This window comes from Pristis pectinata, chromosome 16, assembly GCF_009764475.1.
Source record: "Pristis pectinata isolate sPriPec2 chromosome 16, sPriPec2.1.pri, whole genome shotgun sequence".
In the NCBI taxonomy this organism is placed as follows: Eukaryota; Metazoa; Chordata; class Chondrichthyes; order Rhinopristiformes; family Pristidae; genus Pristis; species Pristis pectinata.
This window is the reverse complement of record NC_067420.1, coordinates 30,728,701-30,740,956: the sequence shown is the minus strand read 5'-3', so window position 1 is coordinate 30,740,956 and position 12,256 is coordinate 30,728,701. Positions and strand designations below refer to the sequence as shown.

Here is a 12,256-nt window from a genome sequence, read left to right as displayed (position 1 = left end):
TTTAGAAAAGCTTTGTATAGTAATAGCAAGAGGTCATGTGAATGGCAAGAAAGAATTACTTCACAGGGTTCTGAAGAAAACGAACAATCTCAAAGAGGTAAGAGATATCTGAGGAAACAACTCAATGTGATCTATGTTTAGAAGCAAGCCTTGTGCCTGCCTTCAGGACTCTGGCCATGATATTCAATGAAACCGCCAAGTTACTGAAAACATCTGTTACAGTGTGCACAGAGTTACAATGTCCTTCAGTAACTGGTTGTTCACCACTCCATTCTCAAGATATTTTGGTGTAATTGGATATTAGTAACTTCATTCTGGATGCCAGTGAGAATGATTAAACAGCTTCCATATCTTAACAGCTTCTTCAGGAGAATTTGCTCTCAATAGGATGTTTCCCTGTTTTGTTGTTTATATAGTTAGACCACAGCAGAATGAGTTTTGTGCTTGCCAAAGTCACACTGGGCCAACCTTGCTGGATTTCACAATGTCCTAATTAATTCTGCTTGGTGAGTGCCTGGCCCATATTGAGCTGCAGCTGGTGTTTAAGAGAGACACCTTGATTCTTGCTGGGCATGTCTGGAAATAAGAGGTCAAGGATGCAGATTACCTCCATTTTGTGCCGTGGTTTTGGAGATGTGGTGAAATAAGTGGTGCAGTGAAGTGTTGCTCCTTCTGAAATGCTCGGACACTTGGCACCACAGGTGCTCCATGTCATCTGCACCAGATGAAGCCACATGCAACAGTTAAAGAATGTGACAGCAGAGGCAAAATAACAATTACTAGCCCGAGGACACCTGTCAAGGTAACGCAGACCACATCCTGATCATACCAAGTAAATGGACAAATAATGCAGGCCCCAAAGCATATTAAAGTAAAAATGAAGTTGCACAGTAAGTACTCAAAACGACTCTTTCCAGACTACATAAACCTGCTTAAACATCTCAAGGACACTTCATCATTGTTTCTTTTGAAATTGATGTCACTTTCCCATTTTGGAGGGTGAGACTAGAAATATTATCTCATCTATAAGATGTATACTCAATTATATGCACACAAGTGTGGATACAAGCTGAACATTTAACTTGCATTCTTTTCTGTGTTCTATTAATTTCTAACATCTCAGTACTGTTGATTGTACTGATTGCTGGTAGCACCATTTGAAAGGAAGGTGCAAATTTAATTAGAAGGTGAGCTCTGTAAAATTTTGAATAAGTTGCCTTCAATATGGGGGTGGAGGGAGGAGAGGAAGTACAAATATAAAGGGCATGGACTTTGGTGAATGGTATTTCTATCCTCCTTCCATTCATTCAATTAATCACAAATGTATTCATTCACATCCTGCCAGACACCATCACAATGAACAATATTAGTTATGCAACCTTTGAAATGGCTTCTTGCAGACAAAAATTCCAATATCATTCTCCATCTGTTTCTGGTGCTGAAATGCAACATCCAACAAGCAGCACCCAGTAATGCTCACTCTTTTCAAGTTGCCAAAATCCCAATACATCCAACGCTGATTAGGCAATTATGAAGGGTGCACCAGGTGATCTTGAGTGACAAGAGATAATGTCAGAAGGGCAGCTAGAATCTGTTGTCCAGAGCAAATCTGCATTGTACTTAGGTGGCGAGTGTGAGGATTAATCCAAAATTCAACACCATTGAAATCACTGCGACTGAATTTAGTAAGAGGAATACACTGCAGAGTCACTGTATGTGCAAATTTATAAGAAATAGAAGCAGAACAGGTCACTGCCCCCTTTTCACAAGATCATGGCTGATCTTCTATCTCAATGTCAGTTTTGTGACCTACCCTCTTATCCCTTGATTCCCTTAAAAATCCAGCAATCTCCAAAACCTTCTGGGGTAGAGAATTATAAAGACTCAGCACCTTTTCAATGAAGGAATTTGACCTCAGTTCAGTCCTAAATGTCCTACTGCTTATTTTAAGACTGTGACCCCTAGTTTCAGACACCCAAGTCAGGGGGAAACACCCTCCTTGCATCAACCCTGCTGAGCCCTCTATGAATACTGCACGTTTCAATCAGATAATCTCTTATCCTTTTATGGAACAGGGGCCGAGTTTACTCAATCTCTCATCATTTGACAGACTCAACGTCCCAGGAAACCAAAGTTGTACATAAAAACCCATATAATTGTAGTACGACATGTTTAGTCTTATACTCAAATTCTCGAGCAACATTAGTCAACAGACTACTTGCTTCCGTAATTGCTTGCTGCACCTGTGTGTTAGCTTTTAGTGGTTTGCATTATAGGACACCAGATCTCTTTGAACAACTGCACTTCTCAATAATTCAACATTTTAAAAAAACTCAGCATTTTTGCTTTTCATAGCATCATTGATAACCCCATATTGTACTCTATCTAGCAATCTGTTGCCTTCTCACTCAGCTTGTCCATACCCCCTTGAAGCCCCTTTGCATCCCTATCACTTCATACATTCCCCACTTAATTCTGTGTCTTCATCAAAATTGGCAATGGTACATTTGGCCACCTTAACCAAAATTACTGATGTAGATTGTGAACGGTTGCGGCCCAAACACTGATTCCTGTGGTACTGCATTAGTCACAACTTAACGGCTTGAGATGAATTCTATTATTCTTACACCTTATTTTATCACTATTAACTAACTCTCAAATCAAGCTAGTATATTACCCTTATACAATGTAGTATATTTATCAACCACACGTGGACCCTTATCAAAAGCCTCTGAGAATCCAAATACAACACTGGTTCCTTGTCATCTAGTTTACGAGATGCATTCTCAAAGAACTCCAATAGATTATCAAGCATAATCACTCTTCTATAAATCCATGTTGACCCTGTTCAATCATGTTATTTTCTAAGTGACTTGAAATCACATACCTTATTATGAATTCCAGCTTTTTCCCTACTACTGACATCAGGCTAAAAAGTCCCTGTTTTTTTCTATGCCTCCTTTCCTAAATTGTGGGCTAACATTAGTTACCCTCCCACCTGCAGGAACCATTCCAAAGTCCACCAGATTATGGAAAATGATAACCAGAGTATCCATTATCATTTTAAGCACCTCCTTCAAAATTCTCAGTTGCAGACAAACAAGTTCTTGGGATTTATCAATTTTTTAGCCACATTAACTTCTCTAGTATTACTTCTTTACTTATACAGGCAGTCCCTGGGTTACACGAGGGTTCCATTCATGAGAACTGTCTGTAAGCCAACTTCTATGCAAGTCAGAAACATCTGTTTTCTATAATAACCCATATCGCTCTGCGTACACTTGCTATAATTATTTTCATTTATTCAAATATTCACTCTAACACTACCAAAACATTTTATTGTTATTACTATATTGAAAAATGCTTTAAAAATGAATGGAATCATTTACATAAAGTTGGATTTCCACAGGTAGGGTCATCCATAACCTGAGGAGCTCTTGTACCTATTTCTTTTATTTTCTATTTGTATTGTTTCACAAAATCAATACATTTCTATTGTGCAGAATATAAACCAGGAAATTTAAATTATAATTTTACAATCAATTAAATATTCTATGGGCAAAGCAAAATGAAGGGGTATGGTGTGGTAGGAATAAAGATGGCATACAGATGTAAAAGAGAGATGTGGAAAAAATAAATTTTATATGTACTGTACGATATTTATCAATAATTTGAATCTGAGGGAATGCGATTCCATACCTGTAAAAGTATATTTTCAGTGCTAGTCAAATACCGGAGAGCATAGCTTTAAGGTGGGAGAGGGAAAGTTTAAAGTAGATTGATGAGATTTATGAGGCAAGTTGTTTTTAAGACAGCTGATAGTTGCCTGGAACGTGCTGCCAAGGGAAGTGGTAGAGTTCAAGTTCAATTCAAGTTACTTTGTTGTCATTCATCCATACTATAAAAACACAGGGTGGAACGAAATGTCGTTTCCCCCAGACTCACACAACAGAGGCCGTACATAGAACAGAAGACATACAACAAACACAAACAAAAAATCAGAAGCAAATATGATAGCAACATTTTAAGTAGTATTTAGACAGACCTTTGAACAGGCAGGGAGTAGAGGGATATGGACCTTGTGCAGGTGGATGGGATTTGTTTAGACTGGTATCATGATCGCCATAGACATCATCGTGAGCCAAAGGGCCCGTTCCCATGCTGCAATGTTCAATTTTTTATACAAAATTATGAGAGACATAGATAAGATGGGATAGTAAGCAACTTTTCCCCATGGCAGAGGTGTCTAAGATCAAAAAGCACAGTGGAGTAAAAGGTTTGAGAGGAAGATTTTTTTTTAACCCAGAAGATGGTTACAATCTGAAATACATTTCTGAGGTGGTGGAGGCAGCATTTCCACAACATTTAGGTATTTGGATGGAATTGCCAGTGTAGAAAAACTTGTGGAAGAGCAGAGCTAATTGGAAGTTCAACAACTTGTATATGTAGAATGCCTTCAACATACTAAAGTGCCCCAAGGCACTTCGTAGGAGTATTAGCCAACAAAATTTAACAACAAGCCAAACAAAAGGAAAGGCAGGGAAGATGCCCAAAATACTTGGCCAAAATCATGGTTTCAGGGAGAAAAGAAATTGTCCTCAAAGCAACTAATAATGTTCAATTTAACAATATGTCACCTCGTGTGTACTTTTAAATTGCTTAATTCAAATCAACACATGCTAGACTTTGTTTCAAATACATTTATCACTATCCACAGAGAAAGTTCAGCAGATCTGTGGAGAATGTACATTCTACCACCTGAGTTTTCCATCCATCATAGTGAAAGACTTAGTTATTAATTAACTCTTTAGCCTCAGGTTAACAAATGTACAAAAGCTTCAAAAGAATGTGTTTGTTTTTTTGTAAAAAGTAAAATCAGAACATGTGGTTAATAATTTTTCTCATTTAAGGACTTTAAAAATTCATTTCATAAAGCAATTATGATGATAACACATAATGCACATCTTCCATCTGTGTTAAGTGTGCAATGAATCTTAACACAAATGCTAATGCACATTATAGAGCTTGACAATAATGATCATGACCTGCAGTAAAAGCAATATGATATTTCGTAATGTTGAGTCTCCCAAAATCCACATTACTTAATTATCTTGATACTTAAACATCCTTTGTGAGCAACATATATCTCGACATACCACTGGGACTTAGAAGAGCAATTTGAACACTCAGAGGCAAGATTTTCTGGACACATCAATCAATGTGCCTCATTTTTTTTATATGTTCAGTGGTTCAATGAGTGGAAACAACATTGCAAGAATTCTAAACTGCAAGGCAGGCAGAGCAAACTGCAGAACCAGTAATTGCTCCAAGTATAAAAAGGGAGGTGGGGAAGGGATCATTAAAGATGCTCAGTTTCCAAGTGATGATAATATGAAACCAGTTAAAGATGAACAGTATTGAAGTGACATTTCAAAATGTCAAAGGAATTTAAATCCAGCAACAATGCAGACTACAAATATTTTGTGAGGTTATCCTTTCATTTAAAGAAAATTACTAATTTAGCTTTGGAGTCCAGACCACAATCCCGGCTCGGAGCCCCAGTTGAACACCAGCTCCTCAAAATGCTAAGACAAAGGTGCTGATTTCATCCAGTATACTGACTTCCAATGATCTAATCATCATCTGGGAGGTCAGAAATGTGGCTCTCCCATGCTGGATGTTGCTGGTCCTGCCTTTCACGCCACCTTTGGTCTTGTATGGGACAGATACACCAAGACAAGAATTCTGTAAATGGTAATTGATTTATTATTGTCACATGTACTGAGATACAGTGGGAAACTTTGTTTTGCATGCCATCCATATACAGATCATTTCAAAACATAAGTACATCGAAGTAGTAAAGAGAAAAGCAATAACAGAATGCAGAATATAGTGTTACAGTTACTGGTACAGAGAAAGTGCAGTACAGGTAGACAATAAGGTGCAAGGGCCATGACAAGGTAGATTGCAAGGTCAAGAGCTCATCTTTATCATACAAAGTACAACTATTATCTATTATGTAACAATCCTTATAATTATTCAACGTCCGTTCAATAGTCTTACAGCAGCAGGATACAAACTGTCAGTGTCTAAGTCCTTGTCAATTTTCTGGTGCATCCAGGTTTAACTCCAGAGTTATCTCCTGGAGTTAAGACGAGTGCACTGGTAGGGCAAAGGACCTTTTGCTTGCAACAAGATTTATGTTTATACATGTTTTCTCAAGGTTATAACCTTTTTAAATATAATTATGAAAATGAAATTAAAAATGAATGGGATTCTGCAGATGGAAATGCGGGAATGTGGCGGGGGCACTTTGGGTTTGTGTGGGTTGGCAAACATTTGTGTGGCTTCCATCTTGGACTGAGCTGCACCCATAGTTTAGGTAAGGGAGAGAGAAACCCTTTCTTGTTCAGGTCAAATAGATCTGCAACAGGGGACCCAAATTCCTTGGTACTTCTCAGAATCAAAGCAAACATTACACATTATGAATGGATGTGCAAACATAAGGACCGGAGAGTACTGAAATAATCTTCAAGACCCATGAAAAATGTTTTTATACTGATCAAGTATAATGTCAACATTTATTTTCAACAAGCTATTACCAGTATTAAAGCAGCAGGAAAGAACAAAGGAGAAAGATGCATCTCTCATTGGCATTGCATATTTTGAAGAAGTATTATTTATTCCTATTCACACAAGAACATGGGGTTTTACATTGCAAATAGAACACAGAAGAGCACAGAACAGGAACAGGTCCTTCAGCCCATCACAACAGCACCAACCATGATGCCAATTTAAGCTAATCTCCTCTGCCTGCACATGGTCTGCATCCCTTTATTCCCCGCCTGTTGATGTGTCTGTCTAAATGCCTCTTAAACATTGCACATACCATCTCCCTTGCAGCACGTTCCAGGCACCTACCACTCTCTGTGTAAAAAAACTTGCCTCGTGAATCTCCTTTAACCTTTCCCACATTTAAAATGATAGAAACATCAGTATCAAAGTCTTCAAAGCCTTTTAACTTCCATCTAATGCTATTTTAGGATGCAGCTACATTATAGATTAGAGTTGGTGTAAATGCTTGCGTTTTATGACTGCGTAAGAGTTGTACTACAAATGCAGCCTGCATTGTCAAGGTTCGATATGCTTATGGTGCAAAGCTCTGAAAGTTAACCTCTCACTCTGTTTACGCTACAGGCTATTTATGTTGCACTGGTCTTGCTTCAGTACATAGTACAAATCAACATCAAATGGGGATTGTGAGCCAGCTGCAGATTTTGGCAAGGTGGAGGAAGAGTTGGGGGTGGGGGGAAGAAGTTGCGTTAAAAGGAGCAAGCAGAAAAATTATCCAATATTATCAGCCTAATAGGCCTCATTTAGATTTAACTGGGCAGCTGAAAACAAACAACCCAAACACCTGTTGGACTCGAAATTGCGACCTTGTTTAGAACAACCTCCTTTTCCTGCTCTTTTCTCATCTTTACCCAAGCCTCAACTTACCAGTGAGTGGACTTCTTTCTTCTGCTCCACCACCACATATAAACCTCCGAGTATGACAAACATTATGTAACATGCAGCATAACTCCATGGTTTATAACTAAGTCAACTGCAGATTGTACTTGACCATCCTCTTAGTTATTTTGGTAATTCTGTCTGTACCTCTCTGTACAGGAAAGCTGGGGTTATGAGGGATGCTACCATCCATGTACAGAGGCGATGTCCATTGTCATGGGGGAGTCATTCTGTGACAGGTAGAGAAAATGGAGGATTGGCACTGGATCCTAGCATCTGTATGGAAACTGAACACATATTCTTCTGTTCTGATGCTATTCATCACTGACAGATGCATGGTTGAGGAATTAAAGTTTTTCCTATTAACAAATGCTGCTGGCTGGTTTCCTTGTGCCTTGTTGGCTTCCTGAGCACAGTCTGCAACTGACTCAATAATCAAACCAAGTTTGGTCCAGCTTTTGGTGCATGTGGACAAATAGTGCTTCCATACCTGAAGTGTGCAAATGGCCAATCACTGTCCAATCTTCAGTGAATATCCCCACTTATGATGGAGGGAAAGTCAATGACTAAGGCAGGTAAAGGCACCAGGATATCACTGCAGGAGTTCCTCAGGGTCGTGCCCTTGGCCCGATACACAAATTTTTTTTTTATTTACAGCGTGGTAACAGACCCTTCCGGCCCAATGAGTCCACGCCGCCCATTTTAAAACCCAAATTAACCTACCCGTACATCTTTGGAACGTGGGAGGAAACCGGAGCACCCAGAGGAAACACATGCAGACACGGGAGAACGTACAAACTCCTTACAGACAGCGACGGGAATCAAACCCCGATCGCCGGTGCTGTAATAGGATCGCGCTAACTGCTACGCTACTGTGCCGCCCAATCCTGCCCAATAGTATAGCAACAGACATAACAATGGTAGCAACTGAAGGTGGCAGCTCTCCCTCATCAACTGGAGATGAGTTTTAAATAGAGGGTTGTCGACAATGCCCACATCACATGGAAAAAGAGTGAGTGCAAATCACATCTCTCTCATTCTGGTATGCTCTTCCAGTTAGAAGTATATGTAGTCAACAGTGCTGGCAAAAGGGGATTAATGAATATTAAATAACTGACACACTTACACATAGCAAATTGACAGATGGAGGGACTGTCCCTTGTGGCCGCTTAGAAAGAAACTGAGTCACAGATGCAAAAGGCTGCAGCTAATTTTATGGCACTGGTCATGCATAACCACTTGGCCCAGCAGGCCATAACTCTTTTTGGATAAGATACACAAGCCCAAAATGGCTTGGGTGTGTAACCTCCTTCTGGTCTCCTTCTGGACTGATGTTCAGGCAGCTCGAGGGAAGTCAGTCTCTTTCTTTACATCTTTTTGGCTGATTATGGTCTTCCATGAAGACTACTTTCTAATGTACTCCTGGCAGCTAGTAGCCAGCTGTGCTATTCTTCCTCTTATATAAGTGTAAATCATGTGAATGGCATCCGTTGTAAACTATAGGTACTGAGCACATACAAATAGAACAAATACAGAAAATTTCAAAAATGCAACAGCAAACATTTATATGATCTAAGTGCTTGCAGACAGCATATATCTTTATTACTTTTAATGACCCTGAGCAAGTAGCCTTGCAAACAGTTACCCAGAAATTTTAGTGCTGATCAGGAATTACAATGAAAATTGATTGGAATCTCAATGACTTCAATGCATTCTGATCTGCATATTTTCCTGGGATATCTGGCCTTCTATTGGTGAGCACCTAAAAATACTGTGGGTATCTGTGACATTGACCAAGAACGGGGGCAGTAATTGGCCCTGCACTTTAACTGTTACCATCCTGTTCCAAGCAGGCATGGACATTAAAATTCTCATTTAAATGTGTGGTATATATTCTCTCTTAGATGTTTTCTCAACTATAAAATAATCTATGAATCAGTCACATGTCTAATTCTAATTTTCAGTAATGCCACTTCTAAACAGCATAAAGCCAGCTTGTTTTTTGATATTCATTGCGACATGTTTATTAAACAAATTATTGAACAATACTGCATCAGTTCACTCATAAACCATTTAGTTATTATTCAACACGAGAAAATAAGGTAGTAAAAGTTTAAAATATTCAAAACCTGAATCCAGTCATACTACTTACCAGGTGCAGGAGTCTAGCATTCAAATGTCCCATCAACGAACATTCTTCGTGGCCTTGTAATTAAAATGCTGAAGTCTTCAAGATCTGCATTTCAAAACAAAATTGACCATTTCAGTTGTGTGAATCAATTTGATCAAACAAAATTATCCCGTTCACATGTCAAATCAACATTGTCTTCAAAATGAATGAACGTGCATAAAATAAGCAGTCTGATTTGATCTGTCCTGATCCTCCTAGTTTGCTTGATATATTAGTCATCCAGATCACATTCAGTTTGATGTTGTTCACATCATAAGCTGGTTTATGGCAGAGCTATGAGGAAGTTTATAATCAATTAGCCAACTTCTGATTCTGCGACATTTCTGAGTATGGCACTTAATGCATCTGTGGTGTGGTCAGTGGATGATCCACAGTAATCAGACAGAAGCTATTTGACAACGGTTAATACCAAACCAAAGATAGATAGGTGCAGAAAATGCTCTTAATTTGGCTGAAAGTCAATTGAATGTCTAAATTCTAATTTCATTTATCAGCAGGATCTCAGAAACATTGGATGTCTGAACTGGCTCCAAATTACGACAATCAAGTTCCCAAAATACTTCACTTGTGCATTTTCTAAAACAAGATGTACTTAAGTAAAAACATTCTCAACACATTTTTATCCACTTAACAAGTCCCAATTTTCCCCCTCTATTTAAAACAATTTGATAGAATTTGACATCCTGTTGAACGCTTCCAACCTAATTTGTTATCAAGTGCAGCTTCTTGCATTACCTTGTTCTAGTCACCTAAAATGCAAGAACCCTTAAACTACATAAGAACAAAAGTATAAGTGAGAACGACCAAACCAATGTTTTGGAATACCCAGCAATGTTAAAAGCATTTTCATGTCAGTGTGTGCACTGAGCATAGTAATTCCTGTGGAATAAAGCCTGCCATCTCATAATTGTCAACTTTCACTCATGGCAAATATTGAGAACATTTTCACTGGTTCTAGAGGCTTTCTAATTTTTCATTCTCCCATTATGAAATCTTCCTTTAATTAGCCCCTTACCTTTAAATTGGATTTTCAGAACATTTTCCTCTTCCATCATTTGTATCCTCTCTGAGTCTGCCCTGTTGTTGTAAATTATTCTGCAAGTCAGTACACACCCGAGAATTGGAGGCTGTTAACACTTTACTCTTGCATCACTCTTTAACCAAGAGCTGAAGATGAAAATTGGCCCCGTTAAGTTTCTGCTCTCATGCTGAATTGCTGGACTAAATAATTCTAGTTCAATTTAACTACAGGTGTGATCCATGCACATTCTAAAAATATTCCTGAAATGTAGGTCAGCCTTGGTGAGAGATCTTTCAATTAAACATTATCTTCATTAAAAAGGTACAAATAATATCAGCAATGCTTTCTACCGTATACAAAATGTGCAAAAGGAAATAATTCCATACGCTGAATTTATGATTGCTATAATTGGAGACATGAACATTTTATGCCGAATTTCCAATGATTTTAAATATTTGTGATATTTATCAATGCAAATTGCCTCAATAAAATCCCTTTAATCCCAATAAAGGGAACCCATTTGGCAGCCACTGCTGGTCCTGTGAAAAGCTTTAATTTCACAGTTCAGTGATACATGGCATATGCAGCAATGCACATTTGATGAAAAGCCAAACAAGATTATTTCACACAAGGAAAATAGTATTTATTTCCAGAAAGTTAGGACATAAAACCAAATCACCTTACCAGGTTCTTTTAAAACTACACACAATTCCTCAATAGCACTGCTCAGTGAGAAACTTGAGTGGTCATGCTTTTTGTTGGCTAATCAATAGAATTTCTATAAGGTGTCCACAATTTTAGAAATCACTTCCAACCTCTCTCACGCCTCTCATTGGAGGCCTTGGGCAACAACATCAAATGGGAACTGAATGTTCAATATATAATCTATTCTAAATGCAATGGTAAAATGAAATCATGGCACAGTTTGTTTAATAGGTTGTGGAGTGATACTGATACCATATGTAGAATACAATATAATCAGATTTAAATGCTTTAGTTTACTTTGGGAATGATAAATCATAACACACATGTAGTATTTTTGAGAGGCATGAAAAGGTTTTACAGGATTGCATGGTATCAGAAGTGAATTATTTATACAGCAGAATGTGGTTAGTGTGGTTAGAATGGCAAATGTGGTTAGAAACTGGGATCATTGAGCACTCTTCTTCTCCCTGTTATCCGGTTGAAAATCAATTTAAACTGAAGTAAATCGTATTTGCAACCATTTCCAGTTATATCATGACAAGCAGGAAATTCACTTCATGTCAAGAGTCATCCAGGTGACCCTGATGCAGCTTTGGTACGATGGATGCATGTGATGACATAATTCCTCGTGCAACACTCCTTTCCTATGATCCCTGGCCAGTGCCACTTCTATGCACAGAACAGCATTCTAAAGGAATGTCCTGCAGTAAAGAGGTCCTGGAATACTATATTATGCAAGTTTTCAGCAAGAACAAGCAGTGCAGAAACTACAGTAATGTTTACAGTAAAGTGCAAAGAAAAATATCTGCAGATGATCCTGACCTCCC

General features: G+C 38.4%; 1 protein-coding gene across 4 annotated transcripts in view; it reads right to left on the bottom strand.

The window, feature by feature from the left end:
* The window catches only part of LOC127578703 (disks large-associated protein 4-like), a 435,166-nt gene that overhangs the window by 327,847 nt on the left and 95,063 nt on the right, over positions 1-12,256 (bottom strand). For all 4 annotated transcript variants that reach the window (XM_052031016.1, XM_052031018.1, XM_052031017.1 and 1 more), the window contains one exon: positions 9,665-9,748. The gene's annotated coding sequence lies outside the window, so the exon portion shown is untranslated. The remainder of the gene's footprint in view (positions 1-9,664; positions 9,749-12,256) is intronic.